At 37.4% G+C, this 22162-nt stretch overlaps 1 long non-coding RNA gene and 1 pseudogene across 1 annotated transcript in view; both read right to left on the reverse strand.

The window, feature by feature from the left end:
* Positions 1–22162, reverse strand: part of LOC107518693 — a 60941-nt gene that overhangs the window by 4115 nt on the left and 34664 nt on the right. The window lies entirely within an intron of this gene.
* Positions 5474–5592, reverse strand: LOC118603594 (annotated as a pseudogene).

Genomic DNA, 22162 nt, shown 5'->3' on the forward strand with positions numbered 1-22162 from the left:
AATGTATCTGTAATTTACTATTTGGAGATGACTACTGTTAATACTTTGAGAGGTTTTCTTTCCTAGGCATAAATGAAGAAATACTTTAAAAAATAAATTCATAATCCATAAACTAAACTGGTTTCTACTCTTTTGCCTTCTCAACAATATTTCATGATCTTCTCTCTGTATTTTTTTTTCAACATATATTTTAATGACTGCAAAGATTTCACTATGTAATAAACCATAGTTTATTCTGAAATCTAGCAACATTTTCAAAAGCAACACTATTATTTAAAAAGAAGAAAAAAAGAACACTTTATGCCTAAATATTTGCTTACCTTCAAGTTTGTTTCCACTAGATTAATTCTTGGGAGTGGAATTGAAGGACTAAAATCATTTTTTTAAAAAAACTTATTTATTGTCAAGCTGTTCTCCAAAGGTTTAAACCAAAGTATACACTCCACTGGTAGTATACTGCTGTTTATATGTCTGTTCTAGAGAAAATAGTGAAATTCTTGATGTCAGGAATTGTGTCATTTTTCTTTGTATCCAACATCTTTATGTTTTTGGACATTGAATCACTGAAATAGTTTTTGAATGATTTAATGATTCATTGTTTAAATGAATATGTAATATCTGACAAGCTTGTATAATGTCTCTGGGATTCGGCTTTCTCTTTTGCAAAATGAGAATTTTGTGTTATATACTAGCATTCTATGATTTCATATCTCTTGTTGAAAAGCAATGACCTAGATATCCTAGGGGAGAGCACCCATATGTATAATATGTAATCACAGTAATGGGACTTGTAAGCATGGATCACATGTAAGCCAATTATAATTGTATAGATATACATAGGGATGTGCTAACTACTTAGGAAGAGCAAGGCTACATGACATGATGGAAGATTCCTGAAAGATGGCTCAGTTAAACACAAATCAGTGGCTTTCTAGCAGTAAAAAAAAAAAAGGCCTGTTTCCTACTCAGGATTTTGTGTTTTACTGGTATCTAAAAAACAGGAGGTAGAATTATCTGGAAATTCAGTTTCCTTAGGTAATTTCACCCAGGACAAACAAGCTTATCCCACTAGATTTTAGGAACATTTCAATCACTTTTAAATTACCTAGGATAAAATTGGATTTGTTGACTTACATGATCTTAGACCTAGTTTATTGACAGTGAATCCCTATAGACCACTCTCAATTATCCAGGCAACAATCACATCTACCTTCTATAACACTTCTTTCCCCAAACCATCCCTGCTTCACAAAAATATTTGGCTCCTACCATCACTCAGTATTAATGTGTGGATATTTACTGAGAATCTATAATATGCATTCTAAGCTACTAGGGAGGAGATGGAGCAATGTGGTATACACTACAATGGCAGGCATACACAATGTGTCAGACACATGGAGGAAGAAGGAACTGATACCTTGGAGTTAGAGGAAGTCTCACAGATGGTTCTTAAAGGTGATTCTTGAAGAATAAGTTCAAGACTGCCAGGTAGATGGAACTATGTAGATTCCACTATGAAGAATAGGATTCGAGCAGAGAAACAGCACAGAAAGTCACATAAAGGGGACACAGAATGGTGTTGGTATTTTTATCAGTCTCTCCCAACCTTTGCCTCTCTCCATACCATCCCCACAGTGGGTCATATAATGGAGAAGTAGAAAATCTGACTCAGTCTTGTCTCTTTGCTGTAGTTTCTGAAAAGGCTGTTGTTCCCTAGTTATGGTTGGCTCTGTGACCACTGCTTCATCCCTAAACTGCCTCCACTGTGATGCTCTGGGTGGAACCTAGGAAATCCAGCCTCTCCAGCACTATAGATAATTTAGTCTCAAAGTCGTAGCTACCTTATTCTTTTAGTTTAAGAACTTCCCTGGTCTGGGGAAAGGGCTACTTTTAGAGCAATGTCAATCACTACTGCTCTCAGAGAATTACTTCTGGGCTCTGAAGCCATGTTTCCAGGTGAGACACACATTTTCCCCACTTCTTTTGGCAGATGACATATGCAAAGCCTACCTTGCTTAGCCATTAAACATATCTGAATTCATATCCATCCTTAAATCTTTATCTGTCTCAAAAAAAAAAAATGTGCTCTTATTCCTGCCCAAGATTATCCTCTTCGCTTGTGTCTTAAATGAGTGCTTCTCCAATATGGGAAACATAGAAATCACTTGGAGACCTTGTTAAAAATATATTCTCAAGACTCACTCAGTTAAATCTAAATCCCAAGGGAAGAGTGAGGAATCTACAATTTAACAAGCTCCCTGGCAATCTATTTCCTAGTGGTAAAGTATTTCATGTCAAAAAAGTGGGGAGGATATAGATACAGTGTATATCCCACATGATCTCTTGAATGCAATCAAGCTCTGGTCTGCTGAACAGCCTCTGGGATCCACTGTTCTGTATTTCCATACCTATCTGTCTCTTTAATACCCCCTTTTTAAAAAATCGAGATATAACTGGGATTAATTTCAGGTGTATAACATAATTATATGAATTTGTGTATATTGTGAAATGATCACAACAATGAGTCTAGTTAGCATCTATTGCCTCAAATATTCACATTTTTCTTGTGAACTTTTAATATCTACTTGCTTAGCAACTTTCAAATATACAATATAGTATTATTGACTATAGTCACCATGCTGTACATTACATCCCCAGGATTTATTTATTTTACAACTGGAAATCTATATCTTTTGACTCCCTTGACCCATTTTTTCCATCCCCCAATCCACCTCTGGCAACCACCAATCTGTTCATTATATCACGAGTTTGATTTTTTTTTTTTTAGATTCCACATATAAATGAGGTTATACAGTATTTGTCATTCTCTGTCTGACTTATTTCATTTAGGGTAATACCCTTGAGCTCCATTTATATTGTCACGAATGGCAGATTTCCTTTTTTCTATGGCTGAATAATATTCCACTGTGTAAATACACTGCATTTTTTTTATCTATTCATCTATTGATGGACACTTAGGATGCTTCTGTGTTTTCACAGTTGTAAATAATGCCCCGTAATAAACTTAGGAGTACAGATCTATCTTCAAGATAGTGATTTCAATTCTTTTGGATACAGATCCAAAAGTTGAATTGCTGGATCATATGGTAGTTGCATTTTTAATTTATTGAGGAACCTCCATATTATTTTTTATAATGGCTGTACCAATTTATGTACCAACCAATGTATACAGGGTCTCCTTTTCTTCATATCCTCACCAACACTTAATTGTTTTTTATAATAGCCATACTAACATGTATGAGGTGATATGTCATTGTAGTTTTGATTTGGATTTCCCTGATGATTAATAATTTTGAACACATTTTTAATATCCATTGGCCATTTGTAAGTCTTCTTTGGAGAAATGTCTAATCAAGTCCTTTGTCCATTTTTAACTGGGTTATGTCTTTTTGCTACTGAAGTACAGAAGTTCCTTATATATTTTGGATATTTACCTTTTATCAAATAATATACGGTTTGCAAATATTTTGTCCCACTACACAGGCTGCATTTTTACTCTGTTGATGGTTTCCTTTGCTGTACAGAAGGTTTTTAATTTTATGTATTTCCACATGTCTATTTTTGCTCTGTGAAATAGCTCTCATTTCCCTTCTCTGTGAGGCTTACTATTATCATTCAATGTTATTAAATAAAAGGAATCATTTTACCAAAAGGAATAGGAGAATGAGAAAGCATTTGACTGTATTAAGCCACAGTTTTAAAAGGTGAGGAAGACAAAGAAAAAGGGCAAAGGTATTAAATTGGTGATGGTCTGAGATCCTGAGGTAAAATTGGCAGATTAAGCCTCCCATCCCCTTTATCCATCACCCTCATCTGCACTATTCCTTCATGTTAAGGCCCCTAAGAATGAGTCATATTGTGCTTTTCTTTTTGTGGTTTATTGAAAATATATTTAAAATGTACTACCATTTTTTACTTATCAGCAAGTTGGAGGACATGAGTGTGGAATAAAAGTCTGAGGTAAGGGTTGAAGTTGGAAGAAAGAACAAAGGAATTATGCCACTGAAATATTTAGAGGAAACTGGGCATGCTGTTTATGCCATTGAGTACCTAAAGAGGTCTAAGGTAGGGAGTCAAGGTGGCAGAGAGCCTTGCAAACATTGCAAAAATTTGAAGTACATGTAAAGACATATAAAACCCTAATTTTCAGCATTAAAAGGAACCTTAGTAGTCACAGATCACAATATTTTTTTTTTATTCCAACAGAAACATTATTTGTATGTGTTCCCTGCCTAAAGTCTCTCCCAGAATCCTAGAGAGTAAAAAGGAAAGAAACTCAGCTTGAGAAGGTTTTGTACTTTCTTGTAGATGCATGGAGGGGCTTCTACCTAGGAGGATAGAGGAGCAAAGAAACTTAAGGTAAGAATGCATGCCCCGAAGCTGTGACATTTGCCAAAGTGATTAGGCAGTGACATTAAACAAGCTCCCAGGCCATTTCCAAATGATTTCAATGGGCACCTGTGTTGCTCATGAAGGCCAGGTTTGATGTGGAAAAAAAAAAAAAAAGACTCTCTTTTAATTAAAACCTGAGGATGATTGTAATAGAAAGTTCATGAAAGAACTGTTTGGTTTCTTCATCAGTGCACCTTTTTCTCTGTTAAAAATAATTTCTTTTTACCCTAAGGAGCATAATGAAGGAAAAATATTTGGCCAGAATAAGTGGGAGATGTGGAGAGGAGGAATACATTAATGGTATTTTCTAGAGTAAAATTGTCCACCTCTGACCTCTGCCTCTCCAGGCAGACCTGTCAAGTGAAGGCTCTGTTTTTTATTACAGTGGCTTTCACAGAATTATTCTCTAGTCTGATGAGTTTATCAAATCCCTCTTTGACTGTCCAAAGTCACTGGCCAGAAGCTAAATGGTATCTGGAAGATGCAATCAGACTGAAAGCTTTCCACCAAGTAATACTTGGTTAGTGAAAACTGGATATAACCCTTCTTTCTTAGTCACTACTGCCTTCTCACTTCTGCTTCTTCCTGGTGGTTGATAGCTGACTTCTCTGGTCCCCAATAAGCTTCCATCCAAGGGTCTGGATACGTTCTTGCTTCTCATACCTTGGCTATTATATAACTTAAGGGAAGAGCAGGCTCTGCCATTTTCAATATATGGCTTTTGAGGTTGCCCTAAGCATCCAAACCCAGTTGGCAGATATGCAGAAAGTTTTTATGCATCTAGTCTAAAGTGGCAAACATCATTTACTCTCATGTTCCATTGTCCAGTCAGAAGGCAATGTTTTATTGCATGGGAGGCCAGGAAATGTAGGCTAGCTTTGAGCTTAGGAAGAAAAGACAATGAATTTGGTGGACCGCTATCAAGACTCTGCCATATTACATCCTCTAGTTGATTTATTTATTTGTTTATTTGTTTGTTTTTTAGGTGAGGCAACCCTTGGTTGGCCTCACAGATTGCAAGGAATTTGTCAGCTCATAATCTCTTATTTTTTATATTTTACACTTACAGCACTTGTTCTTCCTAGGTGGTCTCCCATCCAAGTACTAACCAGGCCTGACCCTGCTTAGCTTCCAAGATCAGACAGGATCAGGCTTGTTCAGGGTAGCATGGCCATAGATGTACTCCCTCTAGTTTTTGTTTAGTGTCCCCTTTACTTTTCCTTTTTGACTTTAATTTTGATTGTAATTCATCAAAGTCCTGTTATTTGAAACAATTTACAATAGATTATGCCTGATTCTGGAGGACAAACATCAATTACTGGACTCACCTTTATTGAATGCCATATGCAACATAAGAGAATTGTGCAAACACCTCAACCCTTAGGTCACAGCTCCACAAAAATAGATGGGTCATTCCATGAGCAACAGAAGACTCAAACACAAGGAAAACTTAAGTGTGGAGTGTGAAGGAGGACAGCTCAGGGCCTATGATTTGATTCTCAACCCATGTTTGTATACTTTTTCATCTTAGGTTCTAGAGCAATTGAAAATAACATTGTTTTTAATAATTTCTACCAAAGAATTCTGAGTTACCTTAATCTGTCATCAATGAGAGAAGAGAAGCTCTGCTCCTTATATTTATTTAATTAACCAGAGTCATGTGGATTTTTACACATAGTCTTAATATGAATTAATCGTTCAGTACCATTAAACACCTCCCTAAGTTCAAATTCAGAATTATTCTTAAGGTAAGAGTGAAATTTTTGCAAAATCCATTCTTCACTTAAATAATCTCCTTTTCCCCAGTTGGACTGTAGGATTTCTCACTGATGGCACTATTGATATTTACAGCCAGATAATGATTTGTTGTTGGGGAAGGAGCCATTGTAGGCACTGTTGAATGTATAGCAGCATCCTAGACTTCTACCCACTGAAGTCCAGTAGTACCCCCTCCCCACAGTCGTGGCAATAAAAATGTCTCTAGACATTCCAAAGTATCTGCTGGAGGAAGCAAAATTGTCCTGATTTGAAAACTGGTGAGTTGAAGAGAGGTTTGGCTTGATCCTTTTAGAATAAGAAATCACAAAGATGTCTATTTTCCTGACCTAATGCAAAGTAAGTACTTATTTTCAGGCCCCAGGGTAGTGCATGCACTCACAAAACATAAACACCTGTGAACTGATATTTTTGTTGGTTAATTAGTCATTTGTTTAAATTTTAATAAAAGTAAAGAACATAAATGTATGGATGAGCTGGTCATGAGAGGAACAGCAGCACAGTGTTGGAAATAGTGGCTCATAAAAAGTAAGGAATAAGAGAACTGACATGCAATGTTCGGTACCTCATATCACCCAGTATGGTGTTTTACATGAAAATATGCATCATTTCACTTGATCTTTTTAACTATCCTCCCAAATACATTGTAAATAATCAATTAATACTATCAATTATAGTAATATCAATTACTAAAGATAATATCTCAATTTTTCAAACAAAGGAAGTGAGGCTCACAATAGTTAAGTAATTTATCCAAGGTTACAGGAACAAAAAATGGTAGAGTTGTGAGCAAACTCAGGCCTGCCTTACTTTCAGACCCATGCTCCTTTTGTAATACCTCTCAGCTGTGAATTCCTCTGTATCACTCACTACTTTATCAGCGTGAACAAAAGTCATTTTGGGAAGGATTTTACATGTGCCTCAGCAATACAGCTATAAGAGAAAGCCCTGAGTATGCCAGGGCCCATCAAAGACACTGCAAGCCTGCATTAAATAACTCAGCAATTCTCTCAAGAAGATACCTGAAGTCTAAGTCATAAAGTAGTCATAAAGTCTAAGTCATAAAGGAAAAAGCAAAATAAAAGAAGAGCTATTGTTGCCAAAAGTATACAGAAGCTATGACCAAATATACTACAACTATTTCTACACAGATTAAGATAAAGATCCAACATCTTTTCTTAAATAGATTCAAATGACTACCAGAGAAAATTTTTATCAGAGTTGTGCCTTTCAGTGATTCTGTTTTCAAAATGGACACAGTAATGTACTGTTCAAATAAAGATACTATTATCTATCCATCTTGATTAACCACAGTACTGCCACACTGTCCTTACTTGAAATGCCTGGGAATTTGAAGGCAGTCACTGATTATCTATCTAAACTGACAACGCCCCTTGAAACTACTCGCACAGCTTTCAGACCTTTTTTTATGGGCTACCTGTTGGTTTATGGTAAAGGGGAAAATACACAATGAGTGGCAAATAAGCATATCAAAAGATGTTGTGTATCACATGTCACCAGGAAAATTCACATTTAAGTAATAATGAGATACTACTACACACCTATTCGAATAACCAAAATTCAGAACACCGACAATACCAAATGCTGGCAAGAATATGGAGCCACAGGAATTCACATTCATTGCTGGTGGAAATGCAAAAGGGTACAACCACTGTGGAAGATAGTCTGGCAGTTTCTTACAAAACTAAACATTCTCTTTTCATATGATCCAGCAATTGTACTCTTTAGTATTTACAGAAAGAAGCTGAAAACGTATGTCCACACAAAAACCTGCACATGGGTGTTTACAGCAGCTTTATTAATAATTGTGGAAGCTTAGAAGTGACCAAGATGTTCTTCAGTAGGTAAATGAATATGTTGTGGTACATCCAGACAATGGAATATTATTCAATACTAAAAATACATTTGTTTTTAAGCCATGAAAAAATATGGAGGAAACGTAAAAGCATATTACTAAGCAAAAGAAGTCAATATGAAAAGGCTGCATGATGTATGATCCACCTATAAGACATTCTGAAAAATTCAAAACTATGGAGACAGTACAAAGATCAGAGGTTGCCTTTGGATAAAGGGAGGGACGATAAGGCAAAGCACAGATTTTTAGGACAGTGAAAATACTCTATGATACTATAATGGTCATTATAAATTTAAAATATAAATTATAATTTTTAATTATGTTTGCCCAAATCCATAGAATGTATACCATCAAGAGTGAACCCTAATATGAACTATGGGCTTTGGGTAATTACGATGTATCAATGTAGGTTCACTCAGGTAGAGGCTATCAATAATGGGGGCAGGGGGGATGTTCATGTGTGAGAGCCCAGAGTATATGTGAAATCTCTGTAGCTTCTGCTCAATTTGCTGTGAATCTAAAACTGCTCTAAAAAATAAAGTCTATTAAATAGATGCAGTGAGAACAACACATAAACAAATATTAATTTAAATCCAATTATCTTTCAGTCAGTGGGATAAGTGCTTCGAAGGTCATATGATGAACAAAATACAGTCTTGCCCTTTAAGCAGAAGCTTATCACCCATTTGGATGGATGCAGCATGTCTACATGGGAAAGGGATATTGTAGTATATGAAGAACGCTATGATAGTTTGCATTCTTGCTCTCCTTCTCACTGTGGGCAGTGTAGATTTTGCTGTCCAGTGATCATGGGCTTGGCCACATAACTTGATTCGGCCATGAAATAGTGGTGAAGGTGACTGAACAGAAGCCTTAAAAGTGCTTGTATGTTTTGCTTACTTCTTTTCCACTCCAGAGGCATGAGAACATGCCTCACATAGCCATCGCCCTCATCAACCTGGGTGCCAAAATGAACACATACATAGAGCAGACTTGAACCCAGCTTGTCATCTGGAGCCCATCCCACCCTCAGCATGAAGCAGAGCTGCCCAGCTGAATCCTACATAGATCAGCTGAACCATTGGTGAACTGCAGACCCTTGGGCACAAAGATAAAAGCTTACTGTTTTAAGTCACTGATTTTTGCAGCGGTTTATTACATACTAACACAAACACCAAACAAACAGCACCTAATAATAACTGTATGCATATGTGTGTGTATGTATGTATATATCTGTGTGTGTGTGTATATATACATATACATATATATATACATATATATATATGTATATATATATACTGGGCTTTTAACACATTTTCCATTTTCCCTGAGAATACTCATTGATAGTGCTTGCCACTGCAGCTTTACCCTGAGATAACTCACTGATTACAGTCTTAAATTTACCCCCAAAGTTGGCCATGAAATATTTCTGCTTTTATTATTATTTTTGCATCACTTTAGTATATCGATAGTCTTTGGAAACAATGGTATCATTCTTTTTATAGCATTCTGTTTTTGCTCTGAGAAGTCTGATGATAATCTAATGGGTTTTCCTTTATATGTTACCATCTTCTTTTCCCTGGATGCCCTGAGAATTCTGTCTCTGTCATTGATTTTTGATAATATTAATACATTGTGTCTTGGTGAAGGCCTTTTTAGGTTGAGATAATTGGTTGCTCTGTTGACTTCCTGAATCCCAAGCTCCAGTTCAGTCCTTAGATTTGTGAAATTCTCATCCACTATTTGTCTTAAAATGCTTTCTAGTCCCTGCTTCTTTTCCTCACCTTCGGTAATGCCCATTATTCTTATGTTTCCTCTCCTGATAGTATCAGCTAGTTCTTGTATTTTTCTTTCATTATTTTTCATTCTTCAGTTTCTCCTTTCTGATTTATTTCTAGATTTCTGTCTTCAATATCACTGATCCTTTCCTCCATTTGGTTGACTCTATTTCCCAAGCTTGCTATTTCATTTTTCAACTCTTGCAGTGTGTTCTTCATCTCCAGATGTTCTATTGGGTACCTTTTGAGGGTTTCAGTCTCCTTGCTCTGCTTATATAGTTATTTTTTCAATTCCTGAAATTACTGTCTTGGATCTCATAGAGTTTTTTCAGAAGTACTATCTGAATTCTCTGTCACTTAGGTTGTATATTTCTATGTTTGTAAGCTTATTTTCTGGAGTTTTTTCTCTTTCTTTCCGAGATGCCTTGTCACTTTGTTGTTCATGGTACTTAATGGACTATTTCTCTGCCTTGGCATTAATGAAAGTGTATTCTGTTGTTTTTCCAGAAAGAAGATTTATTATATAAAGGTCTCTCTGTAGCCTGCTGCAAAGAAGGCGCTTTTCTTTTGGTTTCCAGTAGGTGGCGTCTGAGCCTCTTGGATCCCTGCTTTACATAAAGCCTAATGTCTTTTTTATTTCTTGTAGATATTTAATCATACTTGCTACTTTCAGTTTCAGTCCCTGTCAGTGTTACTAACAGTTTTGGTAGCGTTTGCTCAGATTCCCCCGGGGCAGAAAAGTTGACGTCAATGATAACACTGACCCACTACAATATTTTGAACTGTTCTGTACTGAGGAATCGGTTTCAAAAATTACAAGCAAAATGAATGCCCAAGCTGCCCTGTTGGCTTCCAAGCCACCTGGTCTGAAAGGATTTTCGTGAATGGATAAATGGGAAGACACTGACAATGACAAACTGAAAGTCTTTCTTGCAGTAATGTTACTGCAGTAATGTTTCTTGCAGTAATGAAACCTGAGCTGGAGATGTTTTAAATATACATCTTTTGAATATACCTTATCTCAGGCAAATTATAACTGGTGAAAGATTTTTACCTTTGCTTTGGTGTCAGAAGCCATTTTGAGGAAAACTAGACTGTTTATTAAGCAGGATGTTTTTGCAGAGTTGGCCAGTTGTGCAGTCTGCTGATTCAGGAGGAGGTGCACCTGGTGTTGGGGAGAGAAATTGAATGTTCTCTACAGAGTTTCAGTTGTTTTGCTTTTTACACACTCATTAGGGTATAAATAGGCTGTGCTAAATAAACTCGGCTGCTGCAGTATTGACTGTGAGCTCTCCCGAATCTATCTCTTGTCTCTGTCTTTTTCTTAATCCTCACTCCTGCTCTCAGGTGCTGTTCGACCTAGGCCAGCTGGCTCTGGCACTTTGGTGTCTGAATTTTGTCAACAGAAACACTGCAGTCAATGAATCACTGATGCTGTTCAATGGGTGGTTAGCTATAAAGCAATACATCCTGACAAAACAAGCACAATTTTGTCTCAAGCTATATTTACTTCATGAAAGTCAATATGGTTATGTGTGGAATGTGCTTATTCACACAGGGCTCAGTATAAATTTGAAAGCTTCATGTGATGGTCTGATATAGTTGCATTGTTCTTAACCTTGGTTAATGACTTCCTTGGCCAAGAATATTGCGTCTTCCTCAATAGCTTTTATACATCTCCATGCTTTTCAGAGAATTACATCAAAACAGGACTATGCAGTTGAGATAGCTTGTTTGAACAGAAAACAGATGCCAAATGATCTGAAAAAAAAAAGGGGGAGGGATTGCAAAAGGGATAACTGTGGCCAGATTCTGTGGTGAGCTTATAGCACCAAAATGGTATGACAAGAAGGAGGTGACAATATTGTTGGCATTCCACAATGATACTGTGATTGAAGTAGATAACAGAAATGGAAATAAAATTAAGAACCCATGTGTCATTGTGGATTATAATGAGAATATGGAGCAGTGGACTCAGGTGAGCAGATGCTCACTTCTTATCCAGCTGAGCACATAAGGCACAAGTTTGGTATAAGAAATTCTTTTGCCATCTTTTAAACATTACAGTGCTGAACTCCTGCATTCTGTTCAAGAAGGACAATCCTGAGCACACAATCAACCGTGTCAATTTCAGACTGATGTTGATTGAAAAAATGCTGGAAAAACACCACAGGCCAGGGCAGCAATGTCTTCAAGGTCATCCATGCTCTGATGATGTCATACCTCTTTACCTGTCTGGAAGACATTTCCCCAAGAGCATACCACCAACAGCAGGGAGACAGAGTCAACTTGTCGCTGCAAAGTTTGCTGCTTGTACAACAAAGAGGATGCCAAGAAGATCTGGAGAGAAATGCAATTTTTTTGAGAGACATGGGATGTTCCACTTTGTGTTGCTCCATGCTTTGAAATTTACCACACACACACACAAAAAATATTAAATACTGATCTATATATATATATATATATATTACATTAGGATTAGAGACGTTATATTTATAAATAACTTGAAGAACAGTTTTTATATTTTATTTTCACATTGAAAACCAGTTAGATTTGCTTTAGCCTCAAAGAGTGTGTTTATGTAAAATTAAATTAACGCTGGCAGCGAGTTACACTATTTTTTCTAAATGGAAAATGGGTTAAAGGAGATAGAAATTAAAGTGCAGAATGAGAAGATTTTGAATAACATAGAGGAAGACAGAGGTCATCTCAGGTGAAAGAAATGGCATCAGCAAAGATATACAGAGATGGTGAGGTGTTTTGGGGGTCTAGTAAACAAACCACCTTGGTTGAAGCAAAAGATTTTTGCATTTTTCTTGTTTGAGTGTAAACTGTAAAGGTAAGTTGGGATGAATTTGTAAAAGGCTTTGAATGACAACACAAGGAAATTTAATGTGTATCCTAGGAGAAATGGTTAACAAAGACTGAAGCTACTTTTTTGATACAGGATTGAGCAGGTAACTTCAAGCAAAAGCTCTTTGCACATGTATTAGAAACAAGAATTGGAAGCAATTCTTAGGAAGAGTGATTTCAAAAAGGAGAGGAAATAAATCCTTTCACATATAATGAAATGGGTTTAGGTGAGACAGCCTCTTCCTCTCTATTATGTGTTTATTTAAAGGAGGCTCAGCGTAGACATTCACAAGGTTCAGAAGATGAACATCTGATTCAAGATACAGAGCAATAGAGGAGGCTGAATTAAATATCGGTCTGCAAATTGCCCCAACATGGAATGTTTTGAATCCTACTTGTTAGTATAGGGGCGGGGGAGGGGCTGGGGGAGAGTGCAGAGAGGACTGCTTGAATTAGATACCTTGAGGCTGGATTTTCTTTTGACGTTTTCAGAGCTACAGGAGCTGTGAAAAATGATGTGCTGCCTAACTGAAGGAAATCATCTAGAATAGGTCCTGGAGTTAAAATCTTAATCTCTTTTGCAATAAATGACCTAATCCTACTGCAAAGGGAAGCAGTAAAGTTTAAGGGAGAAGGACAGAGCCAGTTGGAGGCAGAATTTCATTAGAGACACAAAGGACTGAAGTTTGCAATTGCAAATAACAATCTCAATCTGTCAGTCAGAGGCAGGTAAAAAAAGGGGGGGGGCTCATTTTAAATGGAGTTCTTTCCTGGGTAAAACTGTTAGGGAAAAAAAAAAAAAAAAAGAACATGCCCAGATGGCCAGAGCCTAAAGGAATATGAGATGAACCTAAAGGAAGTCAAGCAAAAGATGATAAAATAAATTTCACATGCACAGTTTCTTATTGCCATCTCTTCCTTGTATAGTTGCTATGGGAACTGTTTCAAAAGCTCTCTAAGGCTATGTCTATCCAGTGCAAAGTGATCAAGCATTTCAGCTGAAATGACCAGTCAATTTAATCCAACTGGTTTAATTGACTTATTTCCAATTCATGCTCCCCCACATCCTCAGCCAAATTGCATAGTTTCTTAACTGAATTCAGTGGCATGTTGCAGAAATAAGATTTGTTTACCTGTTCTATATATTTGTGTTCTAGAATATGCCTTCTCATATTAGGGCCCTGTTCTGGTTTTACAAACGGCTCTAGAAAAGAATGGAGAGTGGCTGTGAAGGAAAGGACTAATTGAGTAATTCATACACTGGTACCAGGAATCTAGGCACCCTCAAAAACTGAGGAGCAGGAAAAAGCCATGCATTAGAGACAAGGTAGCCAAGTAGAAAAGAGTCAGGTAAGAATAGTTGGTCAAGGCCAAGGCACTGCTGAGAGAGAGACTGAGGCACCAGCACCCAGAAGGGCCCTGGGCGCAGAGGCCATCCTATCGAAGTCAGAGAGTCTGGTTACAAGCCGCTGCCTAGGCTGTTACCAAACAAGGACTTAACCTAACATCCCCTGCTGCTGCCTTCTCTCAGCAATCCAGTCAGTCTTCTCTGAGTATGGCTCCACATCTATAGCCTGCATCTTTATCCAAGCCTTGATTTGACATTAGGTTACACTTCTGGAAGGTCATCTAGTCACAGATGTTCACTTCCAACAGATTCCTCCAAGCAAGAGCCCTGGGCACCTTTACTGACTCTGTAATCAAAGAATTACTCTCCTCCACCCTACTCCACATTTGTCAACCCAATAAGTGGGATGAGGCTTCTAAGTTACCTATGCTCAGTGCATATCAGCTGTCTGCCTAGGATGGCAGACTGCCTCCCCCAACACAGAACCCTGAGCTAAACAAGAATCAAGAACACTATCTCTAGTTTAGTCGGTAATGGTGTTTTATAATCTCTTATTTTCTAAAGAAGGAAATAATAAAAAGGGATACCCACACATAAGGCATGAGGGAACCAGATTTATAAAAATAGCATTCATCTAGGGTTTTCTTGGTGGGCAATACTGAAGATGTGTAAGTATGAATCTTTCATAAGCTGAACTAAACTTTGGTATGATAAAGCAGGCTTAGATTTCTCTCCTTCTTGTGTATTGTCCTGTACCTTCCAGGACCTTCTCTCTACCTAACTCCGTGCCACTCCAAATACCCTGACCATACGCCCAGTTGTCCTGAATAACTTCATGTGGCCACTGGCTCATTTCTCTAATCCAATTAACTATCCCTGTGCCTCATTTCCTCTGAGATTGGGCCCTTCTTCAGGAAAACATGTGATAATTAGGAAATTAGGCAAATCACTCTGCCCCAGACAAATTATTCCATGAGAATCCCTTTTATTTCAATTGCGGAAAACACCTCAGAAAAGGAAATCAGAGGTTGTCTGTTGAAACAGATACTCCTAATGAGTCAGATAGATTAAAGAATTATTTCCATCTTTTTAAAAAAAACTGCTTGCTGTTCTCTAGAGACTAAAACTCGGCACCCTGCTCTAATTAGAATCTGTTTAATTATAAGTATTTAAAATGTAATACTATAAATATAAAATGCTTTCATATATATCATCTCCTTATTTCCACCTTAACCAGAACCTATTTGATTATATAGCTGAGACTCAGAAACATTAAATTCCTCATCTAGGCTTTCTGGTTCCAAACTTTATCCTCTTGGTCTATACTTTCATGGAATTGCTGATTCCTTAAATCTGTATTTTCCTGTTATTCTAGTTGTTTTATTCTTGGAGGAATCATTTTTATTTCTTCATTTTCTACATAATTGTGTGAGAAACTATGATCTTAGAGTTGGCTTTTGCCTCTAAATAATAAATTTAATAAATTAATAAATATATCATTTAAGACCTTTCTCAACCAGAGAAAGCAAATTCTGTATGATCTCATATGCAAAATCTTAAAAAAAAAAAAAAAAAAAAATACCTCATAGAAACAGTGGTCAAAGGGTATAAACTATCAGTTTTAAGATGAATAATTTCTGGGATGTAATATAAAGTTTAATGACTATAGCTAAAAATACTGTACTGTATATTTGAAAGTTGCTAAGAATAGCTCTTCAAAGTTCTTACCACACACACACACAAAAGTGACTATGTAAGATGATGGATATGTTAACTAACCTTATTGGGGTAATCATTTCACAATACGTATGTATATCAAATCATTACCTAGTATATCTTAAAATTATACAATGTTATATCAATTATATTTCAATAAAGCTGGAAAAAATAAAGTTTCCAGGAGGTGGTAGCTATACAAATTTCCTTCATTTTTATGTTAAACATGTTGAATTTTTTTGAGTAAATAAATAATTGCACTATGTCTACAGAAGTTTTTTGTTAATAAAACATCCCCCCACCCAACATACCTAAAAAAATTACTTTAAAATTCTGTGTAACTCTACAAGTACAAAACCAGATCTCAGATTTCTGATTAGACATCCAGGGCACTGTGAACCAGCCGGAATCACTGATCACTAACAAAGAGGCTCTCAAGTTGTTACTCCAAATGTGACTAGATTTACAGATTTAGGACTTTAATTACTTTGATTTATTGTTAGATTGCTTTTGCAGGTGAAGCTGTGTATGTGCATACACATGTGTATAAATGTGATATGTGTATGTGTGCATGCACATGTATGAGCACTAATTGGAGGAATGGTAAAGAGGTGGGTGGTTTGGTCAATGAGGCATTTGGAAAAACATCAACCTGTCTCTCTACTTGTTAGATACATTAGAATATTCTGATGTTTCCTAGGTTTGCTTGCTTCTCTTTCATATTAGGATAACCCAATAATGACAGTGATTTTGAGTTTAATTTGGCAGATGACTGATTCATACTATGGTCCAATCACTTATGGTATTTTCACACAAAAACAATTAATAACAATAGGAAATGTTCTAATTGAAAAACTAATGTCTGCTCAAGAATAATGAATTTCTCCATGGGTTTTCATAATGATTTTATTATGACTAGACTAGGACACAACCAAATACATAATTGAATGATAGATTATAATAGGACCAATTGGGCTGAATGTGTTATGTAAATGATGTAATCTTCCATAGGCTAGGGGATTGTGTGTTTTATTGGTATGGACAAAACATCACTTCCAATGCCTCCTTCAGGGCTGAATGCCAAAAAGCTGGTCTTTGGGACTAGAGAAAGAGGACATTTACAAACCCATCAGTGAGACCCAAGAGCTAGGAGCCTAAGCCCTATTGCTCCATTGCTAGCAAGAAATATATGCAGTTTTCTCCAGAAAAATAAATTGTTCCATGAACAGTAATATATATGCTACATTGAAGAAATTTTAATCCTGGGGACTTTTAATACACTGAACTGATTATACTGGGTGGTCTAATACGCTTGAAGATTAAAATGATATTGGATATTGAGTCTGTAGACACAGGGTTATTATCAATGAGAACAGCGCTCTAGATTCTCTATAAGGCAAGCTTTAAAAAATGATTAGTAAGTTTGCCTTTTTCTCCCAGACAAGGAATACAGAGAAAAGAGGAAGGGGCTTTTATACCTCTTCTTTTCCCAGTAGAAGACTGTAGCCTGCTTTATACAAGGTTACAAGCTGTCTTGATTCCAAGAGACCCAGAGAAATAAGGAACAGGACCATCTTCACCCTGGATTCTGTGCAGTGGGGAGCACGGGAAAATGAGTGAACCCAGAGCACTAAGAGAACGAAAGAAACAAAGGATTAACATGAGACCATTCTCTCTTCCTAGGATTCTTCCTCCTGTCCTCAGCTGTCCTCTGAAGAGGACTTTTTAGCTAGCCTCCACCTCTGAGACACTGAGGAAATAAGGAACAACTACACACCACCTTCAGGCTGGGACTCTCCTGTGTCTTGAATTACCCTTACCTATATATAGGAACCAAGGCCCGTGATTAGCTGCAGTCTGCAGAGCATACTGCAAGTGTTCCACTGTCTTCTGTCCAGCTCACCTGAGAACTCCACATGGGACCCAAGCTCTTGACACCTCCTAGCAAGTGCCTGATACTCTGAAAGGAGTGTGATCTGGCACAGAGGTGTCAGCTCCCCATAATCAATGCTCTCCCAAGTATTTCACTGCAACTCAACTGGCTCCTACCAGGTGTGAGGTGTTGTGAGAAAGACAGAATAAATCACTATCCTGGCTTTCCAGGCACTTATAGTCTACTAAGAGAATGAAACAAGTATTCAACAACATTTGAATCAAGACAGAAGTGAGGTGCCATCAGAGAGGTAGCCACAAAATACATGTGGTAGGGTGAAGGGGTACATGTCAAGGAGAGAGAGAATGCATCGGGCATTCTCATTGGTACTCTGTGGGCCAGGTCAGTGTTTCTCAAGACCAGCACTACTGATGTTTTGGTGGAATAGTTCTTTGTTAAAGGTGCTGTTTTGTGTAGTATAGGATGTTTAGCAGGATTCTTGACCTGTACTCATTAGATGCCAGTAGCATCACTCTACTCCATCATGATAATCAAAAATGCCTGCAGATGTTGCCAATGTCTTTTAGAGGACAAAATCACCCCCAGTTGAGAACCACTTGACTATCACTTTGGAAGAACGTAACTGATCCTATGTACCCAGGGACAGTTCTCCTAATTTGAACAATGTCCATGCAGTGCTTTTCTATTAATCCTCTTTAACCTTCTCCATCCTGCCAAGGTTAAGTGCAGAAAGGTGTCACAGAAGAAATGGAGAAAGGTCCATGGATGCATGAATGGGTAATTGTTTTTCTTAATTTTTAGGAAATCAGTTCATCAAACAGAAAATATGTGTTAGCACTGACTGTCTACCATGTATTGTGTTAGGTGCTGAGAATGTCATATTTTATGGATTTATTTTCCGTGCTGTGAGAAAGTTCCTAGAAGACAGCTCTGAGCTAGTGTCCTTCTTCAGTGTTTACCCTTACTGGGAAAAACTGCCTTACCCAGGTTCACACCTTTTTACAGGAGCAGCCTAAATCCAATCATTGTGGGAAAAATAAAGGACCACTCATTTCTTCCAGCTCAGGTCAACTAAAGGGCTATGCCAGCATGCTGATCTCAATCTCAGAGTCTGTCCCCAAGCAGATCCAACCTATGACAACCTGTAAGGCACAGTTCCTCTTCAGGTGCTCACAGTCACATGTATGGTTGTAGTTTTATTTCCAGGGGCTGCACTTCTGGACTTTGCTTCTACTCTCAACCCCATCAACACCCTTAACCTGATATTTCAAAATGTTGGCTCAGCAGATAAGTCTCCTCAACAAAGTACCATACTCACTACATAAGGATGGTTTCAAGTTAAAGAAAAATTCCTAGTGTATTTCCCAAAGGAAAAACAATTAGATATGCAATTCTGTGTACCTGGATTTGTTCATTTCTAACCCGAATTACCATTTGGCTTGACCAAGAACATAAAGCCTTTTCCTGAGCATGAAACATCACACACCACAGCATCCCCTTCTGAGTCCTGGCCATCACTGGGAGAAAATTTTTGCTTGGAAAGGATAAGAAAGGTGACACTCCATGGAGGCAAAGCTAAAACTTTGAAGTCTACCTTCTGGTCTAATTTCCTACTGATTGACTTTTAACCACCGCTTCTTTCTGTCCAATTTTAACCCAAATGTTCTATATGCTCTCTTTCTAACTACCCTAAATAACTGGTCCTTCTTTGCTCTTTTGTTCTCCTTATTTTCACCTCTTAGTCCAAATGCAAGCAGCCTTTCAGGAAAAAGGAGGCCAGTGCAGTATACATGAAATTTCTGGCAGCAGCAGAACTGGCCCTATTCAGGTATAAAATAAATCAACTTAATCCCAGATCTCAAAATTCCTTTTAGGGACTAGATGTCATTTCTAGACATGGTCCCCAGGTTCCAATGCTTACCACATTTTCACCTTATTTAAGTAGCCCTGTGCCCTTTGAACTTTCCTGCCTCCGTTTTGCTCATTAAAATCTTCCTCTTATGCCCCATTTACTAGACCCATGGTAGGTTTCCAGAAGACCATTTACATATGAATTTGAGCTGCAAAGGGGTATTTGTATTTGTTTATTATTTATATTTATATATCAATTGTCAGGATCCAAGAATATAGGGACAAGCAATGTTGGGGTTTCGTGTAACACAAAAGGGCCATTTATGGCCAAGGTAAACCTTCTACATTCTGTAAATCACACTAAGACAGTTCTCATCACTCATGACTGAACATAAACTACAGCCAACCTTCTTCCTATCTCTTTATGTTGCAAATAGGCCAACTAGTTCTTCCATTCCCATGCATATGACAATTACTAGAGAGTCAACTGAGCCAAGAAAACAAATTGATGGATTCATTCATTTATGGAAATAAAATCAAATTGATTTGACTAAGCTGACCAGTTTGCTTTCATGAAAGAAACTAACCCACCGTTTTTCTTTCCCCTTTTGTTTTCCACATTAACTTTTGCAAAGCCTATTCAGCACTCACTATGTGGCTTAATTAAAATAAGCTCATAACAACTCGGCAGCACATAATACAACAGTACAAAGTTTCCTCAGGGGCATAGAGGGGATTAGCCTTTCAAGCAACCCCCACCGTCATCACCCTTGAATCTTCATAAAGCTGTGCTTACTTAGCAAGGGCACTGGGATGTAGGTGATCTATGGGGACAAATGAGGAGATGCAGGACTAAAAAAGAAAGAAAAGGAACTAGCAAATGTTTATCAGCCTCACAAATGCTTGAACTCAGTCAACCAAAGTCCACAAGGGAACAAACGAGAGAGCAGATAAGCGAAACAGAGTCTACAGGGTTTTGGAAAGATACAACATTTGAGTCTCAAGCCGGGTCCAGGCTCAAGCAATCCTCATGAAGTCAGATTTTGGGGTAGATCTTGCCAGGACTGCAGGTTACACGCTAGCTCTGTATCTACCCTCAGCTATCTCTGAAAGAACAAACACAAGTTACCACAAGTCTAATTAAGGTGATAAGGCCACTTTGCTCACAAAACAAATACATGTCCCTAGAATATTAGTCTGTGGGAGACACTTGTGATCACTTTATTTCACAGTGTTCAAGTCTTATTCTACATTAAATCTTTTTGTTTTCCTGGAAAAATAATTGTAGCTAACACACATGCAGTTGATCTACTGAAAGCAAAGATGAAGCAATTAACAAGCTTATGCTTCTGACCTCCTCATCCTAAAATTCCTTTTCCTTTTTCCTTTCTTTCCCCTTAATTATAATGTATATATTCAGTGCTTGCTACTAATCTTTTGCCAAAATTTTTCTAGTCATCTTGTTTTTTTAGTAGACTCCTTGAGAAGAACTCATGAAACAACTATAGCCCTCCTGATTCTTAACCACTACAACAGCCCATTTCATGTCTCCACCCCTCCCACCAGTCTTGATGGCTTCTATTTTATATCCTTAGTTATATGAGTTCTGTTCAGCTAGTCTTCAAGTGGTTCTCAAGGGTTGATCAAATAAATCAACTTAATCTCAGGACTCAAACTCATTTTTAGGGACTCTTTTCTAGACCTGGTCCCCAGGCTCCAATGCTTACACATTTGCATCTTATTTAGGTATCCCCCGGTGCCCTCTGAACTTTCTAAAGTTTAGTTGTAATTTTGATATAGTTGTGGGAAGAGGCGAGCACAGCATTTACGTACACTGCCACTTTGACTGGAACTCTAAATTCTATTATAATATTTGTATTTCCCCTGTCACTTAACCCTCACCATGGCCAGATTATAAATAACTCCCTGTAAAAGAGACTGCTAGGGCTCACCAACAACTGTATTCCCCTCTCCCTCCTGGCATATACCCAAATTTTCTTTTTCAGCCTCTCTTGCAGCTGGGTATGACTAAAGGCATATTAGTTAAAGCAACGTGCACCACCACCAGACCAGACTCACAGAGAGAAGCAAACTGTACTTCCATAGGTGATCTTTGTTCTCTTCCGCATCTGCCAGCTGAACAGAGAGAAACAAAGAACTCCTGTTCACCCACACTGGATTGTGATGACAGCAAAAACCAAACTTTTAGTGTGTTAAGCCACTGATATTTTGGAGTTGTTTGTTAGAGCAATGCAGTCTACCATGAATTCACTTTTTACATTTTCATAATTTATCTTTTTCTTTACTAAATGTCGATCATATTCTACATACTTGCTTTTGTCACCGAATATAATAAAAATTCTTCTGAGTCTATTAGTATAGAGGTTACTCATTCTTGTTAATAAGGATGTAATAATCCTATATATGTATATGTGTATATATGTTTGTGTGCATGTGTGTGTATATATATATTTGTGTGTGTGTGTGTATTATTTCGATATAGTATTTTCAATCTGTAGTTGGGAATTTGAGTATGTGGAAGAGCGACTTAATTCATAAACAAATTTTTGACTTCGTGGCAGGTCAGAGTCCCTAACCCTGCACTGTTCAAGGGTCAACTGTATTCAATATACTATATATTACTATCTGCAATATTA

The sequence above is a fragment of the Rousettus aegyptiacus genome, unplaced genomic scaffold, assembly GCF_014176215.1.
Source record: "Rousettus aegyptiacus isolate mRouAeg1 unplaced genomic scaffold, mRouAeg1.p scaffold_m13_p_5, whole genome shotgun sequence".
Classification (NCBI taxonomy): Eukaryota; Metazoa; Chordata; class Mammalia; order Chiroptera; family Pteropodidae; genus Rousettus; species Rousettus aegyptiacus.